Below are 24,204 nucleotides of genomic sequence, written 5' to 3' on the forward strand. Positions count from 1 at the left end.
CATAGGGATTCCTGGGACTGTTGATCGTGTGTGTATGAATATAATTAGGCAATTTACTGTTGAAATGAATAGCGTCCTCATACACTGCTTCCGTAATTAGTGTTTGTGAAATGTCATCTTTGTGTTCCTCTTTTGTAAGAAATTATTTTATAATCCTGCTAAAGGAAAAAATCCCGCTTTTACTGATTTATCAGTAGGGGCATGTGTCTACAGGTATAGACAGAAACAAACAAACAAGCTAGGAATGATGCATAACTGATAACTCTTGTAGAAGATGAGAAATCAAGAGAACATACCTCAAATAATTTTTATGGGAAAAAAAAATGCACGTCCTAGTTTTACCGTGACAGTATTGTAATACACTATCTTATCTTTCCCTTTAGGACAGTTAGCATTATTTATTTTCTGGCATGTGAAACTAAAAGACTTCAGTAGTGGAAGAGGGAAGGGAACATATAGGAACATGTGCAGATTAGCTAGCAGAAAATAGCTAAATTTGTTGCGCTCCTACTATGTGCTGGATACACTTAAGCATTGTACGTGATCTCTCGTTTAATCCTCATGGTTAGATAGGTACTTACTCTTATCTCCATTTTATAGAAAAGGAGACTTGGAGAGATAGTTATAGGACTTTGCTGTTTGTGCCTTCTTCCAGTAACCCTATACAGATAATTTTATGGCAGCCTGGTGATGATTATATGGCAGGTTTCGGAATGGAGAGACATCTGTTCTCATTATTGTTTGACCTTGATGTCAAAGTGCTGCGCTCTTCTGGGGTATTTGGACCTCACCCAGCTCTACTTTTTTTTTTTTTTTTTTAAAGCTGATCATTCTCTTAGCTGTGTAAATTGTGATTTAAGAAAATAATTTAGGAATCATTTGAGTCATTTAGTAATCCTCTTATCAAGTCTGCATTTCTCTGGATAATGTAATTCAGTTAGCTGTTTTAGGGGAAACCTCTGTGAATTCAGTGAGCATATTTTTAGAAACACAGAAGCAGAGATTTTTGTCTACTTTAAAGTGGTCACTAGAGTACTCTTATTTATTCAGTCCTTTCTTTTCCAGGGCATTTTGGCATGTGTATACATGTTTTAAAATGTTTTCTTGATACCAGTTGAAAGCGGTTGGTTCTCTGCCTGGTGTGCGCAGATGACCAATTCCTGAGACACCAGGGTTTCAAAGAGAGAAGGAGTTTATACTAGGCGTGAAGCAGGAGCTGAGACAGCCTATTGGCCTAAAAATCTGTCTCCTTGAATTGCAGTAACTCTGATAGTTTTATGGTATCAAAACATGTTAAAGTTTCAGGATAATGAGCACAATGGATGGAGATGACAAGGCTAGAGATGATCTAATTATTGAGCATGCACAGATTGATTACATGCTTAGTCACAAAAGATATGTAAGAAAATGGTGGCCTTAATATGATGATGGGTGTGATTTTTAGTATTATAATGAGGTATAGGTCACTTATAAGTTAAAGTTTAAGATACTGTGCATGTCAGGTGGGCCCATTTTGGTTGGATCCAGCTTTGTTTATCAAGATAGCCTTGAAATTGGGGTGGGTTAGTTCTGGGCTGACTCAAGCCCCTTCATTAATAAACATTAGGGGCTGTCTTTAGTGATCATAGGACTCTAAAGTGGAAAAACCAGATAAAAGGGGTACAAGTGAGGGTCAGTAACAAGGCTTTTTACAGTCACAAGGGCACAAGATAAAGGCTATACAATCATTATCAGAGATCAAGGCAGCTAGATTGCAGTTCAGAGATTTCAGGTATTTTCCTCTGTCTAATATACCAGGAAATAAAAAAGGAATATCTGTGTAATGATTCACTAATCATAATTATCCCCTAAAACCTAACTTCTTGGTTACATTCTGATACTTGGGTATCTGTGCCTTCATGCCAGTAGTCAGTGACTGTTGAACTTTAATGCTACTTCCAGGTGTGCTTCATTAAAAAATTTAAGTGTCATTGTCCTTGAAAGAGGTGTGTTGAAAGCAGTGAACTGGGCAGTAGTAGTGACTTTCTCTCACAATCAAAGAGAGAATTTAAACCGATTGAAAGATTATAGCAGGTGAGAAATGGATTAGACCAGTGGGTCTCAAAGTGTGGTCCCCCAGACAGCAGCATCTGCCTTACTTGAGAATTTGTTAGAAATGCAAATTCCCAGGCCCCACCCCAGACCTACTAAATCAGAAACTTCGGGGGGTGAGGACCAGCAGTCTGTTTTTAACAGGTCCTCTGGGTGATTCTGAATACATGCTAAAGTTTGAGAATCACTGGATTGGACACTGCCCCCCCCCCACCAAAAAAAAAAAAGAAAAATCTCAAGAGTTGTTAAGCTGTTGGGGGAAATGGCATCTTCCTGAGACACAAGTTTCAAGTTGAAGCCACCTGGTTTGGCTCTTGTCAGAGACAGAAAATGCAATAAATGTCAACTGAGGGGTCTTTGCAACCTGATGATTTCCCTGAGTTAGTTTTGGCTTAGGTATTTGTATCAGAAACAAATATCCCAAATAAATACCAGAACTGCACGTGATCAAGCCAAAGAAATAGAGTTCAGTTAATCTCAGTAGGGATTAAAAGCAATTCAGATCTTTACTGGAGATGAGCAGAATGTCAGAGGATGGAATGCCTACCCACACACAGCTCTTTGCCTGTTCTTCTGGCTCCCAATATCACGCACCCCCTTTACCTTCCAAAGGTCTCTTGCAACCTTTCCTGCACCTGACTCCCAGCCAGAATTCTCCCCATCCATGAGCAGCCCAGCATGGCTCCTGGCTTCCTTCTTACCCATCTCTCTTTTACTTTCTTTTCTCTGGCCCTCCAGCCAGCTTTTGCTCCCTTTCCTAAGGCTGATTAATCAAAAGTGATTCACTTCAGTCCTGAAATTCTTTGTACCCATACTCTCCATCTGCATAACAAAAGCCCAAGGACTGAGCCACACATTGGCTGGGCAGAATGGAGGAAGCTGAGAGGACAGAGTTCTCTCTCTGATGGAGAAGAGGGATGGAGGCATCAAGTGGCCTCTGAGCTCTTCCACCTGAGGTTCTGTGAGTTAGGATTTTGAAAGTGCTAACTGTGCAGGGTTTTCTTTTTTGTGCATCATATGCTGGTATGATGAAGGGTTTGATTTATGGATGGGTTAATGTATTGACACTCTCAGAGTGCCTTTAATGGGTATGAATTTCATTTTGAAGAGAAGTCAGGTTGCCAGACATGGGTCTTCTTTAACTGTTAGTGCTTTTGGTTTCCGTCACTCTGTTGCATTAAAGCAGTCATCTGGAGGTATGCGTGGATGTTGGCAGGACATACTGAGAATTGGGATTTAGTGCTGTACTGAAAGAAATTTAAATGGAAAGTTTAGTGACCCTATAGAATTTTAATTGGTTGAAATTGTAGTTGAAAATTATGAGGAAGGTGTGCGGTTTGGATGTATTATGTCCCCCAAAACTCCATGTTCTTTGATGCAGTCTTGTGTGGGCAGATGTATTAGTGTTGATTGGATTGTAATTCTTTGATTGGATGTTTCTGTGGAGATGTGATCACTCAACTGTGGGTGAGATCTTTCACTGGATAATTTCCATGGAGGTGTGGCCCTGCCCATTCAGTGTGGGCCTTGATGAGTTTCCTGGAGCACTATGTAAACTCAGACAGAAGGAGCAAGCTTGCTACAGCCAAGAGGGACACTTTTAAGAATGCACAGGAGCTGAGAGAGGAACTGCAGATGAGAGACAGTTTGAAGACGGTCATTGAAAGCAGACTCTTGCACTGGAGAAGCTGAGAGAGGACAAACATCCAAAGAACAACTAAGAGTGACATTTTTTGAGGAAATGCAGCCTAGAGAGGAATGTCCTGGGAGAAAGCCATTTTGAAACCAGAACTTTGGAGCAGACGCCAGCCACGTGCCTTCCCAGCTAACAGAGGTTTCCCGGACACCATTGGCCATTCTCCAGTGAAGGTACCGATTGCTGATGTGTTACTTTGGGCACTTTATGGCCTTAAGACTGTAACTTTATAACCAAACAAAACCCCTTTATAAAAGCTGATCCATTTCTGGTGTTTTGCGAAAAGGCAGCATTAACAAACTGGAACAGCAGGAATATGTGATATTTTCTGAATAAAAACAATATACCCTCATGCAAAGGTGAAAAAGGTTCTAGAGGCTGGTCAGTTGACTTTCAGTTGCCACTCACAGGAATGAAGTTCTGTGAGATTTCAGGCTTTTTTTTTTTTCTAGTATATTTTTGCAGACACCATTAACCCTGTCTGGAATTTTGGCCTTTCTGCCCTCCATTGATCTGAATCTGATCCCTCCTCCCCTTTCCCCAGGAGAGCAACAAAATCCAGGAGGAATCATTGGCTTAAGGGTCAGAGAGGTAATTAGAACACTCCCACTTAATGTGACATTGGGTGTGTCACCTGACTTTCTGGAGTCTCCATTTCTTTAATCTTGAAATAACCCGCTCACCCACCCACCCAAATAAATGACGGCCACTAACACTTAATGAACATTTAGTATGTGGAAATTCTTCACATGCATCATTTCATTTAATCATTCCAACAGCTGTTTATCACCATCCATTTATCATTTACTGGCAAATTTTTCATCCCTTTTCTTTTTGTTTTTTTAAACAAACAGTAGCAGATTCATTTATTTTTCCTCCAATGACTAGCATTTACTTTTGCTCCCCATTTTACAAAATGTAATTAATAACAGAACACATGGGATTGTGTGGCAAAGACATTTTATAGGAATATATATTATTTTTAAAAACCCAAATGAACCACATTCGTTTGCATTCTATTAAAAATGCTTTGTTGGAACCAGATATATCATCTGCATATTTGGATGGAAAAAAAAATAAGTAAACTCGAACACTGGGAAGAGGGCCACAGCTGAGATTTGGAACTCTCCCTAAGGTTGTTTTCTGTTTTTGTTTCCAAAGTTTTAAAAATTGAAATATAATTTGCATAACATAACCTTCACCCTTTTAATGTGTAAAATTAAGTCATTTTTAGTCCATTCACAATGCTGGGCAACTATCACTGCTGTCTAATGCCTGAACATTTCCATCATGCTAAAAAGAAATCTCACACCCATTAGTAGTTCTTCCCAATTCCCCCTACCCCCATCCCCTTCATTCCTTTTTGTGGCTGATAATATTCTAGCATACGGATGTGCCACGTTTTATTTATCCATTCAGTAGTTGATGGACATTTCCACTCTGTGGCTATCATGAAAAATGCTGCTATAAACATTCATGTACAAGTATCTCCTTTTTAAAAATTTTTTTTAATTGAGATTGTTCACATACCATACAATTATCCAAATATCCGAAGTGTACGATCAGTTGCCCCCGGTACCATCATACAGCTTTGCATCCATCACCACAATTAATTTTTTTTCAATTTTTAGAACATTTTCATTACTCCAGAAAAGAAATAAAGACAAAAAAAAGGAAACTCAAATCCTCCCATACCCCTAAGCAGGCCCCCCTCCATTGTTGACTCTTAGTATTGGTATAGTACATTCGTTACTGTTGATGAAAGAATGTTAAAATACTACTAACTGTAGTATATAGTTTGCAATAGGTATATTTTTCCCTATATGCCCCTCTATTATTAACTTCTAGTTATAGTGTCATGTATTTGTTCTGGTTCATGAAAGAGATTTCTAATATTTGTACAGTTAATCACAGACATTGCCCACCACAAGGTTCACTGTTTTATTTGTTCCCATCTTTTAACCTCCAGCTTTCCTTCTGGTGACATACGGGACTCTGAGCTTCCCCTTTCCACCACATTCACACACCATTCAGCAGTGTCAGTTACTCTCACAAAGTGCTACCGTCATCTCTGTCCATTTCCAAACATTTAAGTTCAACCTAGTCGAACATTCTGCTCATAATAAGCAACCGCTCCCCATTCTTTAGCTTTGTTCTATATCCTGGTAGCTTATATTTCATGTCTATGGGTTTAAATATTATAATTAGTTCATATCAGTGAGACCCTGTAGTATTTGTCCTTATGTGTCTGACTTATTTCACTCAATATAGTGCCCTCATGGTTTCTTCATCAACCCATTTTTTTAAGACAATTTTGTTTACACACCATACATTCCGTCCTGAGTAAACAATTGATGGTTCCCTGTATAGTCACGTATTTAGGTATTCGCCACCATCACCACTATCTGTATAAGGACATCTCCATTTCTTCCACAAAGCAGGAGGGAGAGTCAGAGAAGATAGACAAAAGAAAAAGAAAAAAGAAAGAGGAAAAAAAATGACAGCTGGGAATCAACAAAAGGAAAGATAGCATTAAACTAAAGTAGAATAGAAAGTCAGACAACATTACCAATGCCAAGACTCCCATACCACCCCCCCACTGTGTCCCCCTCTTATATGCATTTAGCTTTGGTATATTGTCTTTTTTACATTAAAGGAAGCACAATACAGTGTTTCTGTTAATTATAGTCTCTAGTTTGCATTGACTTTATTTTTCCCCCAATACCTCCCTATTTTTAACACCTTGCAGTGTTGACATTCGTTTTCCCTCATGAGAAAACATCTTTGTACATTTTATCACAGTTATTGAGCACTCTAGGTTTCACTGAGTTACACAGTCCCAGTCTTTATCTTTCCTCTTTCCTTCTGGTATCCCACATGCTCCTAACCTTCCTCTTTCACCCATACTCACAGTCATCTTTGTTCCATGTACTTACATTGCTGTGCTACCATTACCTAAAATTGTGTTCCAAACCTCTCACTTCTGTCTTTTCCTGTCTGTCTGTAGTGCTCCCTTTAGTATTTCCTGTAGAGCAGGTATCTTGTTTACAAACTCTGTCATTGTGTGTCAGAGAATATTTTAAACTCTCTCTTATATTTGAAAGACAGTTTTCCTGGATATCGGATTCTTGGTTGGCAGTTTTTCTCTTTCACTATCTTAAATTATCACACCACTTCCTTTTTGCCTCCATGGTTTCTGCTGAGAAATCCGCACATAATGTTATCAAGCTTCCTTTGTATGTGATGGATCGCTTTTCTCTTGCTGCTTTCAGGATTCTCTCTTTGTCTTTGACGTTTGATAATCTGATTGTTAAGTGTCTTGGCGTAGGCCTATTCAGATCTATTCTGTTAGGGGTATGCTGTGCTTCTTGGATCTGTAAGTTTATGTCTTTCATAAGAGATGGGAAATTTTCATTGATTATTTCATCTATTATTGCTTCTACTCCTTTTCCCTTCTCTTCTCCCTCTGGGACACCCATGACACATACATTCAAGTGTTTCATGTTGTCATTCAATTCCCTGAGACGTTGCTCATATTTTTCCATTCTTTTCCCCATCTGTTCTTCCGTGTGTAGGATTTCAGTTGTCTTGTTCTCCAGTTCCTGAGTGTTTTCTTCTGCCTCTTGAGATCTGCTGTTATATGTCTCCATTGTGTCTTTCATCTCGTGTTGTGCCTTTCATTTCCACAGATTCTGCCAGTTGTTTTTTCGAACTTTCGATATCTACCTTACGTACACCTGGTGTTTTCATTATACACTTCATTTCTTTTGCCATATCTTCCCTAAACTTTTTGAACTGATTTAGCATTAATTGTTTCAATTCCTGTATCTCAGTTGAAATGTAAGTTTGTTCCTTTGACTGGGCCATAGCTTCGTTTTTCTTAGTGTAGGTTGTAGTTTTCTGTTGTGTAGGCATCTGGTTTCCTTGGATACCCAATCAGGTTTTTCCAGACCAGAAGTGGCTCAGGTCCCAGAAGGAGGAAATACTCAGCACCAGGTTTCCCTGAGGGTGTGTCTTGGAAGATTGACACACCCTGTGAGGCCTCAAGGTGCTGTGCTTTTCCTAACCTACCCAGCAAGTGGTGCCTGTTAGCCTGTAGCTCCTGACTATTGTAAGGAGGTGTGACCCCTTTAATTCTCAGCTCAAGTTGTTTCTGGTTTGATTGTTTTCCCCCAGGTCCTGGGGTCTGATTCTGAATGGAAGATGGGTAGTAGAGCTGGGCACCACCTCTTTCCTCTTAGGGAATATACACCCCCTAGGGAATTTTCATTTGCATTTAAATAGGTTCTTTGTCTCTCTGACTCTGCTATCTCCACCCTTATCTGGGTCAGAGTGCTGTGAACTGAAAATGGCTGAGGCTTTCTCCACTGAGCCACTCAGGTTGAGAGAGAGAAAAAGTGATAGAAAGCCCCCTTTTGGGGTCATTCCATGGCCCCAGTTTCACCTGTCAGCCAGAGATAGCACCCGGTCCTCTGGACTCCCCCTCCCAAGACAGAGAAGTCTACTGTCTCTTCAGGGTCAGTCATCACTAAAAGCCTCTGTCTGCTTGTTGGGGATTTGCAGCTTGCATTGAGCAGTCCACTTTTGCCAATTGAAACCCCAGTTGGAGCTGGCCTAAGGTATATTTACTTCTTCAGAGTGCTGCTCTCTATCACAGAGAGGCTTTGCAGTTTGGGCTGCCATGAGGGGGCTCCTGGCTCGCATCCACATTTTCTACTCACAGATTCCACGCTGCAGTCTCAGGCATTCCTCCCAATCCAGGTTGGTGCACAATGTGTGGACAGTCAGGGTTATCCCCCAGAAGTTATTCCAGATCATTTGCTAGTTGTTCCTGGTTGTTTACTAATTACTCCAGGGGGACTAATTTCCACTCCTCTCTATGCCGCCGTCTTCTTCCATCTTCTCCAAGTTACCCTCCTTTTTCACATAATATATCAAGCTGATCACAGCTTTGCAAGCAAACGCAGCTGCATGCTTGGACCCACAGGACATGCCTAGAGAGACTGTATGAAATCCCTCTAAGTCTGAAAAGTTCATGGGGAGAAAGAAGGGTGAGCAGTTCATCCGTTGTCTCTTTCCTTTTCTTACTGTCCAGGTACATGCCAGGGGACCTTGAGGCCTTTGTCCTTCTGATCATGTTTCCTCACTGCTCTGGGTTGTCTCTGGTGAAGCCAGAGCCTCCTCAGGTCCAGCCTGGCTATCATGGATGCACAGGGGTTGCCCTGTCCGGGGGCTTTTCTGGGGCAGTGGCGGTGGCAGCTTCCAGGGCATGTGGCTGAGGGTACCGCATGAGCTGTCATTGGAGCCATTGTGACTGAGAAGCGTGGCAAGTGGCCAGTGCCTGGGGTCGGGGAGCAGATGGGATGGAGCCATCTGGGGTGGTGCCCCAGCTGGGCCCAGTAAGCTGCAGGGAACTGGGAGTGCTGTTTATTTGCTTTTGGTTGATTGGTCGATTAGTCTTCTGGGTTTATTGCTGTATAACAAGTTACCCCAAAATTCCATGGATATGACACCACCTTATTTCTCATGGCTTTGTGCATTGACCAGGCATAGCTGGGTGGCTCTCACTTGGGGTCTCCCCCAAGGTGGCAGCCAGAGGCAGTGGTGGCTGCAGGCATCTGGGAGCTCAGCTGGGCTGGAGGCCCAAGATGTCCCACTCCCTGGACTGGCAGTTGGTGCTGGCTGTTGGCTGGGAACTCTGCTGTGGCTGCTGGCTGGAGCACTTGCACACGGCCCTCTCTGTGACTTGGAATTCTCACAGCATGGCTGTGAGTTCCAAGAGGGTGAGTCCCAAGGGTGTGCATTCTAGGAAAGTGCTTTATCCCATTTTAAGAACGGGGAAACTAAGGCTTAGAATGTTTTAAGTGAGTGGATCAGGTCAGGCCATGCAGCCAGTGTGTCACAGGATTGTGGGAGGTTAGGGAATGTGTGTCTTCATACCACCTACCACCTACGGCCTGGCATGCTGTAGGTGATCAGTGCATATTACTGCTCCCCTTTCATGAATTCAGAGCATTTGTTGAGTGCTTACTGTGTATGAAGTACCGTGTTAGGCTCTTTGGGGTCTACAAGAACAAATGGGACATAGGCCCTGTCCTTAAGAAGCTTCTATCCCACCTTAGAAAGGGGGCAAGTGAGAGAGAGGGAGGAAGGAGCTTCCTGCGCTTGAAACAGACACACGAGGACTGTGAAGAAGAGAGAGCAGAACTCCAACGCAAAGTAAAGAATGGAAAGGGCTGTGAGAGGCAGAGTACTGTTGGAATTTAGAGGAAAGAGCCATTTCTAACTGAGTGTGCATGTTTGTGTACATGTGTTTGTGTATGTGTGTGTGGCCATGAGAAGCATGCCTTCCTGTCCTCAAATCTCCTCCATAAAACTCTAGCACGTTAATGGGTAAAAAGATGCCCCCAAATTTTAGTTGTTTTAATAGACATTTCCTATATGAGGTTAAAGTGTTCTGCAGACGGGGATATTTCCATGAACGGGACATAATATTCATGGTTGTTCATTCAGCAAATATTTGACTGCCTCCAATGTGTGAGGTGCTGGGAATTGGAGATTAGACAAGAGCTTAGAGGGCAAGAGGCAAATGAACAGGTTCGGACCACTGCACATGAGGCAGTTGACACCAGCAACAAAGGGAAACGCAGTGGGTTGGGGGCATGTTGTCTTTCATTCCTTCTGTAGACCTCACACTGTGCTGGGCTCTGGGTGTCCAAAGAGCCACGGGGAGTTCCTTGCCTTCTAGAAGCAGCATAGCCTTGGACAGCAATTCTCAAAGTGTGGTCCCAGGACCAATGGCATCATGGGGAGTGAGTTAGATAGGCAGAGTCTCTGCTTTCCCAAGCCTTGCAGGTAATTCTGATGCGCACTCAGGTAGGAGAACCTCAATCCTGGCTTCATTCGAATCTCAGACCAATTAAGTGAGAATCTGTAATTTTTAGAGCTCTCCAGGAGATTCCACTGGGTAGTCAAGGTTGAGAACAAGTGGTCTGGGGAGACATGGGTAAATGACCACCACAGTGCCCTGTATGAAGACTTACACAAGAGGCAGGAAGGAATCAGTGCCTGTGAGGCCACGGTGGGGGTGGGGGACCAGTTCCACCAAAGGAGCCAGGGAGGGCTTCCCAGAGGGGAGGTGTGGTTCTTTCCTTGGACTTCCTATTTGATGAGCTCTTGTTTGCTGGCTCCCTTTCTTTTTTTTCAGATGTTGCTGTTGCATGGATGAAAGTGTGATTGGGAAGGTTATTTTAAAATTCATTCAGTGCTATTAATTTTTAAAAGTCAGACACAGCTGGCTTCCTTAAAAACTTGGTATTTCGATAAAGGTTCTTACCAGGACCATGAATAATTGACTAATGTCAGCTCATTTATATTCTAGTAGAGTACTTCAGGCTAATAAAATTCATTTTTAAATCAGTTTTTTAAAATGTGTCATTGCAGCTCAAGGATAGTGGGAAGTTATTCAGAGTAAGAGCGAATCAGTGAAATATGAGATTTTATGCTCTTCTGTTACCATAAAGCAGTTGTTTGGCTACTAAATATTTCTGTTTTATTCACATTTCCTGTGGGGCTGACTTGCCTAGGAAACGGCCTCGGTTTCAGTGGGGCCTGCCTGCGTCAGTGCTGTGGCCCTGGGAAGCATTATTGAACCAACAATGGGGTGGAGGTGCCTCTGCAAGTGTGGCAGCTCGCGGTCGGTGGACCTGCTCCCACTCTCTCTTTGGGTCCCTCCCAGGCTTCGCACTTGGACCACAGGTTGAATGATGTTTTGTTTTGTTTAACTTTCTATTTTGAGATCATTGTAGATTCACATGCAGTTTTAAGAAATAATACAGAGATCCCTTTTACCCTTTACCCAGTTTCCCCTTGTACCCTTTACCCGGTTTCCCCCCAGTTTTGCAAGGTAACATGTTGCAAAACACAAGTACACTATCTGAACCAGGATCTTGATGTTACTATAGTCAAGATAAAGAACAGTTCCATCCCCTCCAAGATCCCTTGTGCTGTCTTCTTATAACCACCCCTTCCCTCCTGCCCCTCTTCCTTAACCCCTGGCAGCCAGTGATCTGTTCTCATGGGACCAAAGATAAAATTGAGTTTCTGGTTAAAAAAAGAGAGATGATGATAAATGTACCCATATACTTCAAGGTGCATTGGACGAAGGATGATTTGCTAGTCACAACGAAAACACTCTAGGCTTGGGGGCCATATAGGAACAAAATTCAGCATTACTTCCAAGTCTGCCGTATCAGGAGGGTGTCCCCACCTGCCTGGTGTCTATGAATCTGGCTGAAATCTGGCTGTTTCACCACAGTGGTAACAACTGCTTGTGTCCATGGCCCCTGGCAAACAGGGGCCATCTGGTTTGTGCTCTGTCCCCTACTCAGCTGAGGATGGGGGGCATCCAGTGTCAGAATGTGGAAGCTGCAGTCCTGTGAGTTAATCATTTGGCTCCTCTTCAAATGGATGTTGTAGAAATGTTTGCTTGACAGTCTTTTGGAAAAAAATGAGGGACTGATACTGTGTGGAAGAAGGGAGGAGGCCCTACCTCAGCCTTCCTCACTCGGCCCCAACTCAGCCCTGAAGGGACTCTGAGATCTTCCTTAGCCACATCGGCCCCAGAGCAGCTAAGGGTGAAGGGAGAGAATCACAAGAGCCTGGCTTCACTTTCAGTGCCAGCCACTTCAGGAGCCAGGGAGCCACTGAGCCCTTGAAACATGCCTAGTGTGACAGAAGAACTGGGTTTTAACATTTATTTCATTTTGACTGCCTGAAGTTTAAATAGCTACATGTATGGACAGCACGGGTGATTCCAGATTATCCGCATTGGGCTATTCAGGTCCTGCGGCCCTGTCTCAGTGGGGCCAGAGCTGTATCACCTGGCATCAGCAAGGAGAGGCCTAGGGTTGCCTTCCCCACCCAGCATTAGCCTCTCAAAAAAAAAAGTCTGCCAAGCAGACATTTCCAAAACCTCAGTGGGAAGAGGAACCAAATAATTAGCCTGCCTGGACAATGGCCACATCTGTGCCCAGCCCAGGCCAGTGCTTGGCTCACAGTAGCAATTAATAGCTCTTTAATGAGGCAGGCCTCGCTTCTGCCCTCCAAATGTGCAGGCTCATTCCTGAAACCAGGATGGGATTTGCTCCCTGTGAGCATCAGTGGGTCAAAGCTTTCATTTGTGGGCAGTAAGATACAGGTGTTCAATGGCCTGATTTGGCGGGAGAGCTGCAGAGAAAAGGCAGTAGTAGAGAGCCTGGGTCCTGGAATCCCATTCTGGGTTGGTATCTGGTTTCTCCACTTTCTGACTGTGTGACCCAGGACAGGTTACTCAACCTTTCTGTGCCTCTCTTTCTGCACCTTTAAGATGAGGCTCATAATAGGGTCATGATAGGGTTGTTGCCCATAGTGACTGCTCGATTGTCACCTCCTATTATGATGCCACTGCTGAGCCTGCAAGACTCTGAGCCTGAAAATGAAGGCTTTCAGGAAAGGAGATCATTTGAAAGTGTGACTCTTGCCTTTGCCCACAAGGAGGCAGCCAAAAATTATACATGTATGTGGGACAAACAGTCTTCTCTTTGTAAAATCTCCAGGTAACGTGGCTAGTTGAAAATGTGCTTGGCCTTTTTTTCCCCCTCTTAGGTTTTTCTTTCTTTCCTCTGTGGAAGAAAGCTTTCAGTGGTTCTCAGGCTACACCTCGGATATGGGGCAGGCCCAGTGACAGCTAGAGGGTGACGTGGACAATCCAGAGTGAGGTTTGTGGCCTGCCTGAGCAGAGGAGGTGGTGTGGGTGGCTAAGCAAACATTTGTCTGGATAGCATAAAGCTTTTCTTTGTAGCTTGTCTCAGAGAACTAACTGATTAATCATAAAATTGAGATAGAGACTAGAACCTGAAAGTGTTCAGAGAAGAGTGCAAGAGTTTTCTATCACATAGCACCCCTGCCCCTCAGCATGTGCCTTCCTCTAAGCATCACGTGTGGGCCTCGGGGCTACAGTGTGAGGGCCAGTGGACAGAGCTGGGCGGACCCACAAATGAGGAAGGCATGCCAGTCCCTACGTAGCCCACCTGGGGAGTGGCAGATAGAGAACTTGAAGGGAAAGAAGGTTCCACGAACCATGTGTGGGCGCAGAACATCATGGGGTCTGGGGAATGGTTGGGGTCTTGCGGGTAGGTTGAGTTTAAGTGGTGGGTGGTGTGGAAGAAGTGGTTCAGGTGAAGGGGCTGTCTGAGGGGGAAGGTTTCTGGGAGAAAAGGGCAGCACTAACTAAGGTCAAGTTGGGAACCACAAGCTGAAAAGTCAGGCCTTGAAATTCTTGGTGGCTTTCATATTGTTGATAGCAGCATAATGGTGAAGAGTTGACTAAAACCAAACATGGAAAATGGCACCTGTATCCCAGGCTTGATTTTCTAGATACTTCTCTCTGGAGCTTTAATCTCCTTTATACATCATCCAGGCTATGAAGTCAAATGCATGTGGAGACTCAGAACAGCTCTGTATTTGGCACGTCCATCCCTCATCCACATTCCCACTGCCCACTCTGCAGTGCCAGGCTTGGCGTCCCTCCCCTGGGTGGCTGCAGGAGCGCCCCTGGAAGGAGGGCAGGTTACCATGGCAACAAGCCAGACTATGAAGTCAGTGTGCACAGCCAAGGAGGAGGGTACCCGCTCTGGCAGAGTGAACCTGGCTATACTAATGCTAAAGCCTGGTTCTCCAGAATGTGCTACTTAAACATGATGTAGATGATACTCACAAATGACCAGTTGTAAGAGAGTGCAGTAAGTTACTTCTAATCCAAAAACTACCATGAACGTAATTTCAACTTTGATTTACAAAGCCCTTTAGGACCATGAAGGGGTGGGTTGGAGCTGTGGAGCCCCTGGGATACTTCCAGGACATTTTGGTAGGAGCTATCATTTGTTTCATCTTATTTAGGATAGATATAGATGTTTACATGACAAATGTACAGTACATTATATTCCTGTCGTCTTTGTGATTCTTAACTAATAAGATTGACTTTGGAGCAAACTTAGCAGACCTGAAATTGAACCTGAGTGTTGTATTTCACAGTGGTCACCTGACTAGCTTGTATGTGTCCCTCACCAGTTGGCTCCTTTCAGAAATTAAAATGGTCAGTATCTGTGGAAGAGCTGATAGCCAAGACTTTGCCCATTTTTGTGCTTTTGTCTCCCCCCAGCTGGTTCTGCCTAAGACCCGGGAGCTGGCACTGGTGGAGGCCTGGTGGGCATCTCTGCACACTACTGTCTGCTTTCTGACCCTTCCGGGCCAGATCCAGGGATGAAGGGATCGGGGAAGGGCTTGACCTCTGTGGCCAGCCAAGTGGCACTCCAGCACAGTTTGGTGGGCAAGTGTGGGAGCCGCGGCTGGCCCCACAGCTCTGAGGCCGGGTCCTGTGGTGGGGGTGGGAATGATAGATGAAGCTGCGGTGACGGGTGACGGGCCAGACTCGGTGTGTGCCCAGCCCCTCGTGGCCTTCTGCAGATAAGGAGAGCATAGGCTGTGGCTTCTCTCGGAAGAGCTCTTCCATCCTGTTTTCTCTCTTGTAGGCATGGGTGGATTTCTAAAATCCGTTGAGAGACAAAGACTAGCTAAAGAAAGATGAGAAGAAAGAGAGAAATTCCTGGGTAAGTTGTGCGCTGTGGATGTTTGGGCCCAAGAAGTAGAGGCGGTGTCTTTTCTGAAGATCCACAGACAGAGACTTGTGAACGAAGAGGACTAAGATGATGGCTAGAAGAACGTGAAGAATTGGGGGTGAACCTTACACTGCAACTGGCACATTCACAAATATTACTTCACATGATGCTCAGAACAGTTCACTCCCTCATTTAGCAAACACCGAACCTCTGCTGTGTTCTAGGCACTAGGCCCAGGGCTGGGGACCTGATGGCGAAGAGAGAGTAGTCCCTGCCCACAGCCTGGGGAAGCCCCAGTGCCCTGAGGGGTCTGCTATATGGGCTCACTTCTCTCCTGGGTGGCTGGCCTTGGGAGGAGTGAGAAAATTGGCACTAAAATCACTTTGTGGTGCTAGGATGGGAACCCGTGTTGAAAAAGGCTATCTTACTTCTAGCAGATGTATAGACAGAAGGACAGTGTGTTCGCCATGGGGTGGTTTCCCCATTGAACTGAGAGAAGTGAGGTTAAGGAAGGAGTTTTCAAATCTTTCTAGTGACCTTTCAAGCTCCATCTTGGGTTCCCAGAGAGAGAGAGGTGTTCCCTCTAATTTTTGATGTGCTCTGTGCTCTCCTAGTTGCCTGGTTTCCATGAGGATTATTGGGTATCCTTCCCCTCCCCCTCCCCTTCCCTCCTTCCCTTCTCCCCCTCCCCTCCCTTCCCCTCTCTTCCCTCCCTTCTCCCCTCCCTTCCCCTCCCCATTCCTCTCTCTCTTCTCCCTCTCCACTGCATAATTTTCTTTAAGATAAACTCCTAAAGGGAAATAAGTTGGTACAAAGATTTTTAGGGCTTTTGATATACATTTCCAAATTATTCTCCAGAAAGGTTGTTCCAGTTCATAGTAAATGTAGTCTCACTCCTCTGCTTAAGCTCCTTCAGTGACACCCTGGCAGCCTCAGGATAAAATTCAAACTCTAGTGTGGCCTGCAAGCAGTGGCATGCTGGTAAATGTTGAACCAGCACTCTCCTTGGGGAGAAAAGCCCTGATTTGTAGGGGTTGCTGATATCTGTGGCATAAATACCATGGATGCATGCCAGTTTCAGGCTATTCACAGTTCAGCCAGCAGCTCATAAACTTCCTGGCCTTTCCATGGTCAGCTCTGTCCGGCAAGGCTGCAGCACACCCTTGCCTCTGAGACCTGTGAGGTGGCACCCCCATCTCATCCCCACATCCTTGTTCCAGTCCTTATTTAGGTATTCACAGTGTCATGTTGCCAGTGTCCTGGGTGTGTTCTTGCTTCACCACGCCCTTCACCTCCAGCCTCCTCCATCCTTGACTGGTTGGTTCAGGCATTGCCTCCTTTGGGGAGCTCTTCCCTGACTTGGCCAGGCTGAGTGAAGGGCCCTTAGTAGATGTCTCGAGGGGAAGGCATGTCTCATGTGTGCTTGACCCCACTGCCTTAGTTCAGTGCCTGCTACGTGGTTGATGCACAGTGCATGTGTTGTTGAATGAATGTACACTTACAGCTGTCATTTATCCCAACGCAGGGTACAGCTTAGCCTCTGGGCCTTAGTCTGACTTAACAATGGCCATGATGATACTAGCTCCCATGTGTGGGGGCCCTTACCATGCAGTTTCTGTGCATGCTTGCGTTCTCTCTTCACAACCTTGGGGCTGTCCCCACTTCACAGAGGAGGAAACTGAGGCACAGGGATTATGTACTTAGCATGCCCAGGGTCACCCCACTAGTGGCAGTGGGATCAGTCTGCCCATGTCCAGAACCTTTTGGCACAGACACTGCCTCCTAGGTTTCCCACCAGGCTCTGAGGGGTCTTGGGGCCCCACTCTTGCTCCTGCACCTGGGCTATAATCCCCATGGTGGGAGGTGCTCAGGTCACAACACTTCTCTTCTGCTCTCCTTTCCCCAGCTGCGCGGGAGCAGCAGATCCTGGAGAAACAGAAAAGAGCCAAGCTCCAGTACGAAAAGCAAATTGAGGAGCGATGGCGAAAACTGGAAGAGCAGCGCCAGCGGGAGGATCAGAAGAGGGCAGCTGTGGAAGAGAAGAGGAAGCAGAAGCTGCGGGAGGAGGAGGTGAGGCCCCTGGAGCTGGCCTGAGCCCTCTCAGTGGCTCACTCTGGCCTTGGTGCTCTGGGGTGGGAGAGCTGCTCCTGAACCTTCTCCCTGGTAGCTCTCCATGCTTTCTTTTCAGCAGAGGCAGGAATGGAATCAACTCAAGCACTAATGTGCTGTGTGACTCTGGGCAAGCCCATTGGCCTCTCTGGGCCTCGATCTGCTTGTCTCCAAAGTGAGGAGGCTGGATGTGGTGGCCTGCAAGGCCTCTTCCGGGCCTAACCTTCTCTGACTCTAAATTAAGGAGGGGGTTGTTGATAGGGGCTTAGAGATGTATAGCTGGAGGTCACAGCCAGCAGTCCGGGCCTCTAGGGCAGACTCAGGCCAGAGGAGAATAACGTGCTCCTGAGGCACTGCTGGAAAATCGAAGGGTTTACCTTCAAATACCGAGATGCTAGTATATTTAAATTTTAATGCAGTTCCTTGCTTTAATCATCCTTTCTCACCAGGTACCTTTTAACAAAGAAATGGCATATAATTACCCTCACAGAGTCCTTTATTACTAAACTTTGAAAATATATTTAGAAAGCATATTTGGGGTATAGATTTTCTTAACAAGTGTATTTTAAGGATGTAATCATAGTCTTGTATCAGGTGATGATCATTTTTTATTCATGAGGTGTAATGAGTCATCGTTTAGCATGAACAATATATTCGTTAATCGCTAACACTGTAGGATACAAAGACGTTTGTATAAATCACTGGATATCTTTACCCTTTCCTCTTTTTAATTTAAAAAACACATCCCCACACACCCACGGAGGCACACATACACACAATTAGACCCATCTTTGCCCAAGAAGCAACCATTTCAATGGTGGTCTCTGTGTTCCTTTTATTGAATGAGGGTCTATGCCAGGGTCTTAGCCTGTTGTCGACGGCAACCCGTCACCTGGGGCTTCATCTTCTCCTGGTTCAAATCCCAGCTCTCCCACCTAGCAGCTGATAACCAAGGGCAAATCACGTGACCTTTTAAACTGTCTCCTCGGCCCAAACCAGAAAATGCCACCTCCTGCTTCCCAGGGTTGTTATGGGAGTCAAAGGAGGTGACCCTTGTGATAGTGCCCAGTAATGGCCAAGGAATGTTAGGTTCCCGTCAGTTTCTCCAGCTGACCTTGGCTGAAGCAAGGTCAAGAGAGAGCTACCCAGAGACGTCATGGCATAGGGTCTCTAGACTGAGTAGACTGCCAGGGTAGGATAGGCGGTTTCGGCAATTCAGGACGCGTGCCTCCTTTCCCCACCTGTACATACATATTGTGAGTCCTGGGACTTGCCTGTTTTCTTCCCGTCCTCCCTTACTTGGTGACTTAGACCTTGTCCACTTCCTCCCTGGTCTCTTGATTTTGATTCCTGACATCCTGCAGGACTGCTGATTCAGGGAGAAAGCTTGTCCCTGCCATTTCCCAGAAGGGTCTCTGTGAAGTCAAACTAGATATTTCCCAAGCCTCTAACACAGCCTACAGTGTCACAGGGGTCTGCCTTTGAGGCACTCTCTGCCTATAATTTTTCCTTATGGAAAGTCAGTGCCGGAGGCATTTTAAATTTAGCAGTCAGGCTCCCCATCTCCCTCTCCCTCCTCCAGATGAGGGAATGTCATCCTAGAGGATGGCCATTCCTGATGCAGCTGATAATTTAGCTTCCAAAGAATTTTCTGTTTTTTTTTTTATGTTCCCCCTGGCCCGGCTGTTGTAAGCACAGATGTAAGCTGTGCTGGTTCCCCTCCCCTCCCGCCCAGGCGCAGCAGGGCGGGGCGGAGAGCGGGGCCTCCCGTGGTTGTGGGGCAACCCAGAGTGGCAGCAGCCTCCCTCTGCCACCTGCTCCTGCCCTCGGGTCCCTGGGAGACCTGGGTGTAGCTTCGGGACTTCCTACACCCCAGACAGGCCTGTTAACTGCATTGGTGATGGCGACCTGTGCCCTCGGCCTGCATAGTTTTGTTTGGCATTTGCTTGGGTTATCTTTGGGGAGGATGGCTAGGTCTACACTTCTGGAGCCCATTTCCAAAGGAAACCCTCTGCAGTTGCCACCTTGATTCACTAATGAGCTCTGGGAGGGCTGCTGCCTGCTTGGCGGTTTTCTATGGAGAGGCTTCATTCTCTTCTCAGTGCCAGATTTAAGTTGTTCTTGTCATGCTCTGTCTCTGTGGACCAGGGAGAAGGGAAAGCCTCTGTGTGAAGGTTGTTCCTCCTGTGCAGCCCATTTTGCTTCTCTAGCCTGTCAGAAAGTGTCTTTGTTGCCCACCAAGTCCTACCTCTCTGGGTCTGGGATTTAGGAGCTCATGGGAAGCCTTTTGAAGCACCCCCACCCCTACCCCTCTCCATCCTCCAGCTCTCCTGCTCTGTCTTATCCGTAAGGTTGCCATGGTAGCACTTTTGGTAGCGTCTCAGGTGCCTGTGGATGAGGCCTCCTTGTCTGCCAGGCAGAAATGACCACCCCCACCCTCCTGGCTCCCAGAGCCCTCTGGGGCTGGAAAGAGTGGAGGCTGGTTAAGCCCATGGAGGGGGGGAGTTTCCTGTGTCCATCTGAGACCCTGACCTTGAGCTCATTCTCTTGCTGGAGGCTGCCTTCTCCCCAAGGTGAGTTTCTCTGGGCCTCACCTGCCACATTGCTCTCAAGAATCAAGCTGCTGGAAGAAGCTTGCATGGCCTACCCTGGATTAGGACTGCCAGCACATTGTGCTCAACCATTTTTCATGGTGGGGGGGGGGGGTAGTGGAGGTGGTATAAGTTCCTGACTGGTAGTCCTGGAAAATGGGATTTCTGGAACAGCCGACTCCATGTTCCACAGGCTAACCAGATTGCTAGGAGAGGCCTCCATCAAAGACTAGCTTAATCTCTGCAAGTTATTTTTTTTTTATTTTTTAATGCAATTTTATTGAAATATATTCACATACCATACAATCATCCAAAGTGTACAGTTGTTTACAGTATCATCATATAGTTGTGCATCCATCACCACAATCAATTTTTGATCATTTTCATTACTCCAAAAAATAAGAATAAAAATGAAAGTAAAAAAGAACACCCAAACATCCCATACCCCTCCTCCCCCCCATTATTCATTTATTTTTTGTCCCCATTTTTCTACTCATCTGTCCATACACTGGGTAAAGGGAGTGTGAGCCACAAGCTTTTCACAATCACACAGTCACACCGTATAAGCTATATAATTATACAGTCATCTTCAAGAATCAAGGATACTGGATTGCCATTCAGTAGTTTCAGGTATTTTCTTCTAGCTATTCTAATAAACTAAAAAGGCATATCTATATAATGCATAAGAGTTACCTCCAGAATAACCTCTTGAATCCATTTGAGATCTCTCAGCCACGGAAACTTTATTTTGTTTCATTTCTCTTCCCCCTTTTGGTCCAGAAGGCATTCCCAATCCTACAAAACTGGGTCCAGGTTCATCCCTGGGAATCACATCCCACATTGCCAGGGAGATTTACTCCCCTGGGAGTCATGTCCCACATAAGGGGGAAGGGTTGTGAGTTTCCCTGCTGAGTGGGCTTAGAGAGAGAGGCCACATGTGAGCAACAAAAGAGGTTCTCTTGGGGGTGACTCTTAGGCACAATTTAAGTTGGCTGAGTCTCTCCTTTGCAGTAATAAGCTTCATAGGGGCAAGCCCAAGGATAGAGGGCTCAGCCTACTAAACTGGTAGCCCCCATTGCTTGTGAGAATATCGGGAATTCCCCAGCTGGGGAAGTTTAAGATTTCCACATTTTCCCCAGGCCCTCAAGGGGACTTTCTGCAAGTTATTTTGACACATCAGAACTCCTCATACTCTGTTTGCTTGACACCTAACAAAACCTACCAGACTGGGTGTAAAACGGGAAATTTCTGAACTTACTTATCAAAACTAAAAACTTCAGTCAGCTGAGGGCTGGCCGCTGGGGGTGGGGGGCATTGGCTGGCCGGGCACCACACCACTCCCACGGCCTCCCGGCCAGCTGTGGACATCTGTTTGTGGAGAGAAACCACCCAGACTCCACCCCCATGGAGCCCTGCTGAGGTCCATCTGGGGGCTTGTCCCTGCACTGTCATCATCAGAACACATGTACTACAAGGGTAGTGGAGACAGTACAGCCACCCACTACTCCTGCCAGAGATGGCTGGCTGGCTGGCTGTCAGTGTCTGGCCAGGCCCTGCTGGAGGCCCTGTATATTGCTCGGCCAGCTCAGCAGGTCACCTTGGTCGTGACTCTGGTCCAAGTTCATCCAGGCAGATCTAGAACCAGAGTGTAAGAGATCCAGGTTGGGTCAAAGTCTGTCTGATGGCAAGACCTGTCTCTCCTCCCACTAAGCCCCATCTACTTGAGGGAATTCTCAGGACAAGGATTTGCCTTGTCCTTTCCCCATCCTCTATTGATCATCAGAGTATACTCAGAAGAACTAGAACTTGGCAGGAATTTCAGTATGCAGTATACAGCTCTAAGATTTGTTGATACTGTTTTTCTGATGTGCTTGAATGTTCTCGTTCCTTCCCACTCTCCCTCCTCCTCCCTCCTTCTCCCCCTCTCTCTCATGCTCAGCTTTTCCTCCAAAGAGTGATTCTCAGAGTGAGGTCCCAGGACCAGCAGCAGCAGCCGCATCCCCTGGGAATTTGTGAGAAATGCAGATTCTCAGGGCCCACCCCAGACCAACTGAGTCAGAAACTCTGGGGATGAGACCCTGCAGTGGTCTGACAGGCCCCCCAGGTGATTCCCATGCACACTCAAGTTGGAGAGCCACCACTCAACACTGCCCTGCTTGTAATCCTCATCACACTCAGATCGGTAGCATTGCTTAGGGGCTCCCTGCAGCAGGTACTGTGCCAGTCGTTCTCCTGGAGACCTAGAGCAATCTGGGGATGGAAGTAAGTATCACCTCCCACCCCACTGCCATTTTATAGATGAGGAACCTGAAGCCCAGGGAGGTTACATGATTAGCTCAAGGTCATGGGGCTAAAGAGGGGCAGAGCTGGGAATGGCATCTGTAAGTCCTGACTCCAAACCCAGGATTCTTTTCATTCCCCTACATGGAACAACAGAAAAATAAACACACTAGGCACCACTGACCTATACAGGACTAACCTTTGGCAAAAGAGTGAATTGGACAATTTTTGTTTTTGACATGTGCTATTCTCCCCCTTCTGACTTCTGTGTTCCTTAAGTGCCCTTCCTAGAGCTCTTGTTTACCACCTGTTTTTCATCATCTCTTCAAAACAATGGGTGATACAAAGTGACTGTGTCTTTCTCTCTGGGATAGCTACAGTTTCCTAAGAATACACAAGCCCAAAGGAATGACTCTCTGATGGTGGAATTTGGAGCAGCTCAGTGGATTGGGGTCAGAGGCAGAGATACATATATATTTTAAACGGTTTTATTCACACACCATGCAATCCATCCAACGTGTACAATCAGTGGCTCTCAGTATAATCACAGAGCCGTGCTTTCATCACCACAATCAATTTGAGAACATTTTCATAGCTCTGAAAAGAAAAATCCCATGGCCCTTATCCCCCCATTATTGACATGTAGCCTTGGTTTGGTACCTTTGTTATAATTGATGGAAGAGCATTAAGATATTACTGTTAACTGTAGTCTGTAGTTTGCATTAGGTGTATTTTTTCCCATAATACCACCCTATTATTAACACCTTGTAATTGTGACATTCATTTGTTCTAATTCATGGAACAACATTCTTATTCTTCTATTTGTACAATTAACCACCTTCGTCATCCACAATAGGGTTCACTGTGTTATACAGCCCCTCATTTCATCCTCTAGCTTTCCTTCTAGTAATATACACAATCCTAAACCTCCCCTTTTATCCACAATCACACAACCTGATTCAGCACTGTTATTTACAAATGTGATAATGTGCTACCATCACCGAGGCAGAGAGATTTTTGTAAGGGTTACTGAACAGTCTTGGGAAGGTCTGGCTCGGGATGAGAATGTCCTTATAATCATGCTGCACAGAGAGCTGCTGGATGGTAAGGCTGGCCCGCTGTGTCTTGGTGTTCTTTGTTCTCATTGGTCCCCTAGTGGGTGAGAGACTGGTGAGATCCTTCTGGCATATAGGAAATCTACCACAGCCCACCCCATGCCAAATTCACTCTAGGGCAAAAGGTTTTAATGCCTACATTAGGTCATTGGTAAATACTTTATGTTAAATCCATATAATGAAACACTATTCAGCCCCAGTCTCAAGTGATCACACTTCAGATGCCAAATGGTTGAGTTCTGTTCCCTCAAACCCAAATTTTCACCAGGCAGGCTCTGTTGGGGTTGGCAGACTGTTGGGGGTGGGACGGGGTTGTGAGGACAGGCTCCACCAGCAATCACACACTCATGGTCGGAGAGTCTCCAGCCCAAAACTAGAGCAGAGTTAGTTAGCAGCAAGTACAAATCTGAGACATAAAGGAGGGGGGAAGACACCCTTTCTGCTCACAGGTCCCTGGAGGCAGTCTCTTAGCAAAGTGCTGTCAGAGAAAGATTGCACAGAGGAGGCTGAGATATGGGAAAGCAAAATGCTCACCTCATCCCTCTGCTGTTAGACAAAGGAATAAATCCAGATACCTCCTAAGTGACCTTTATTTGTTTCTAGTGAGTGAGATAAAGGAGCCTATGCCAGATCCTTAAGTAACAGTTACTCAGTGAATGCTGCTC

At 45.6% G+C, this 24,204-nt stretch overlaps 1 protein-coding gene across 1 annotated transcript in view; it reads left to right on the forward strand.

Annotated features, from left to right (window-relative positions):
- LOC119524164 (eukaryotic translation initiation factor 1A, X-chromosomal) overlaps positions 1 to 17,515 on the forward strand; it is a 74,789-nt gene extending 57,274 nt beyond the window's left edge. The window contains exons 7-8 of the transcript XR_005214764.1: positions 15,358 to 15,435; positions 17,351 to 17,515. The gene's annotated coding sequence lies outside the window, so the exon portion shown is untranslated. The remainder of the gene's footprint in view (positions 1 to 15,357; positions 15,436 to 17,350) is intronic.
- The last annotated feature ends 6,689 nt before the right edge of the window (positions 17,516 to 24,204 follow it).

The sequence above is a fragment of the Choloepus didactylus genome, chromosome Y (assembly GCF_015220235.1).
Source record: "Choloepus didactylus isolate mChoDid1 chromosome Y, mChoDid1.pri, whole genome shotgun sequence".
NCBI lineage: Eukaryota > Metazoa > Chordata > Mammalia > Pilosa > Megalonychidae > Choloepus > Choloepus didactylus.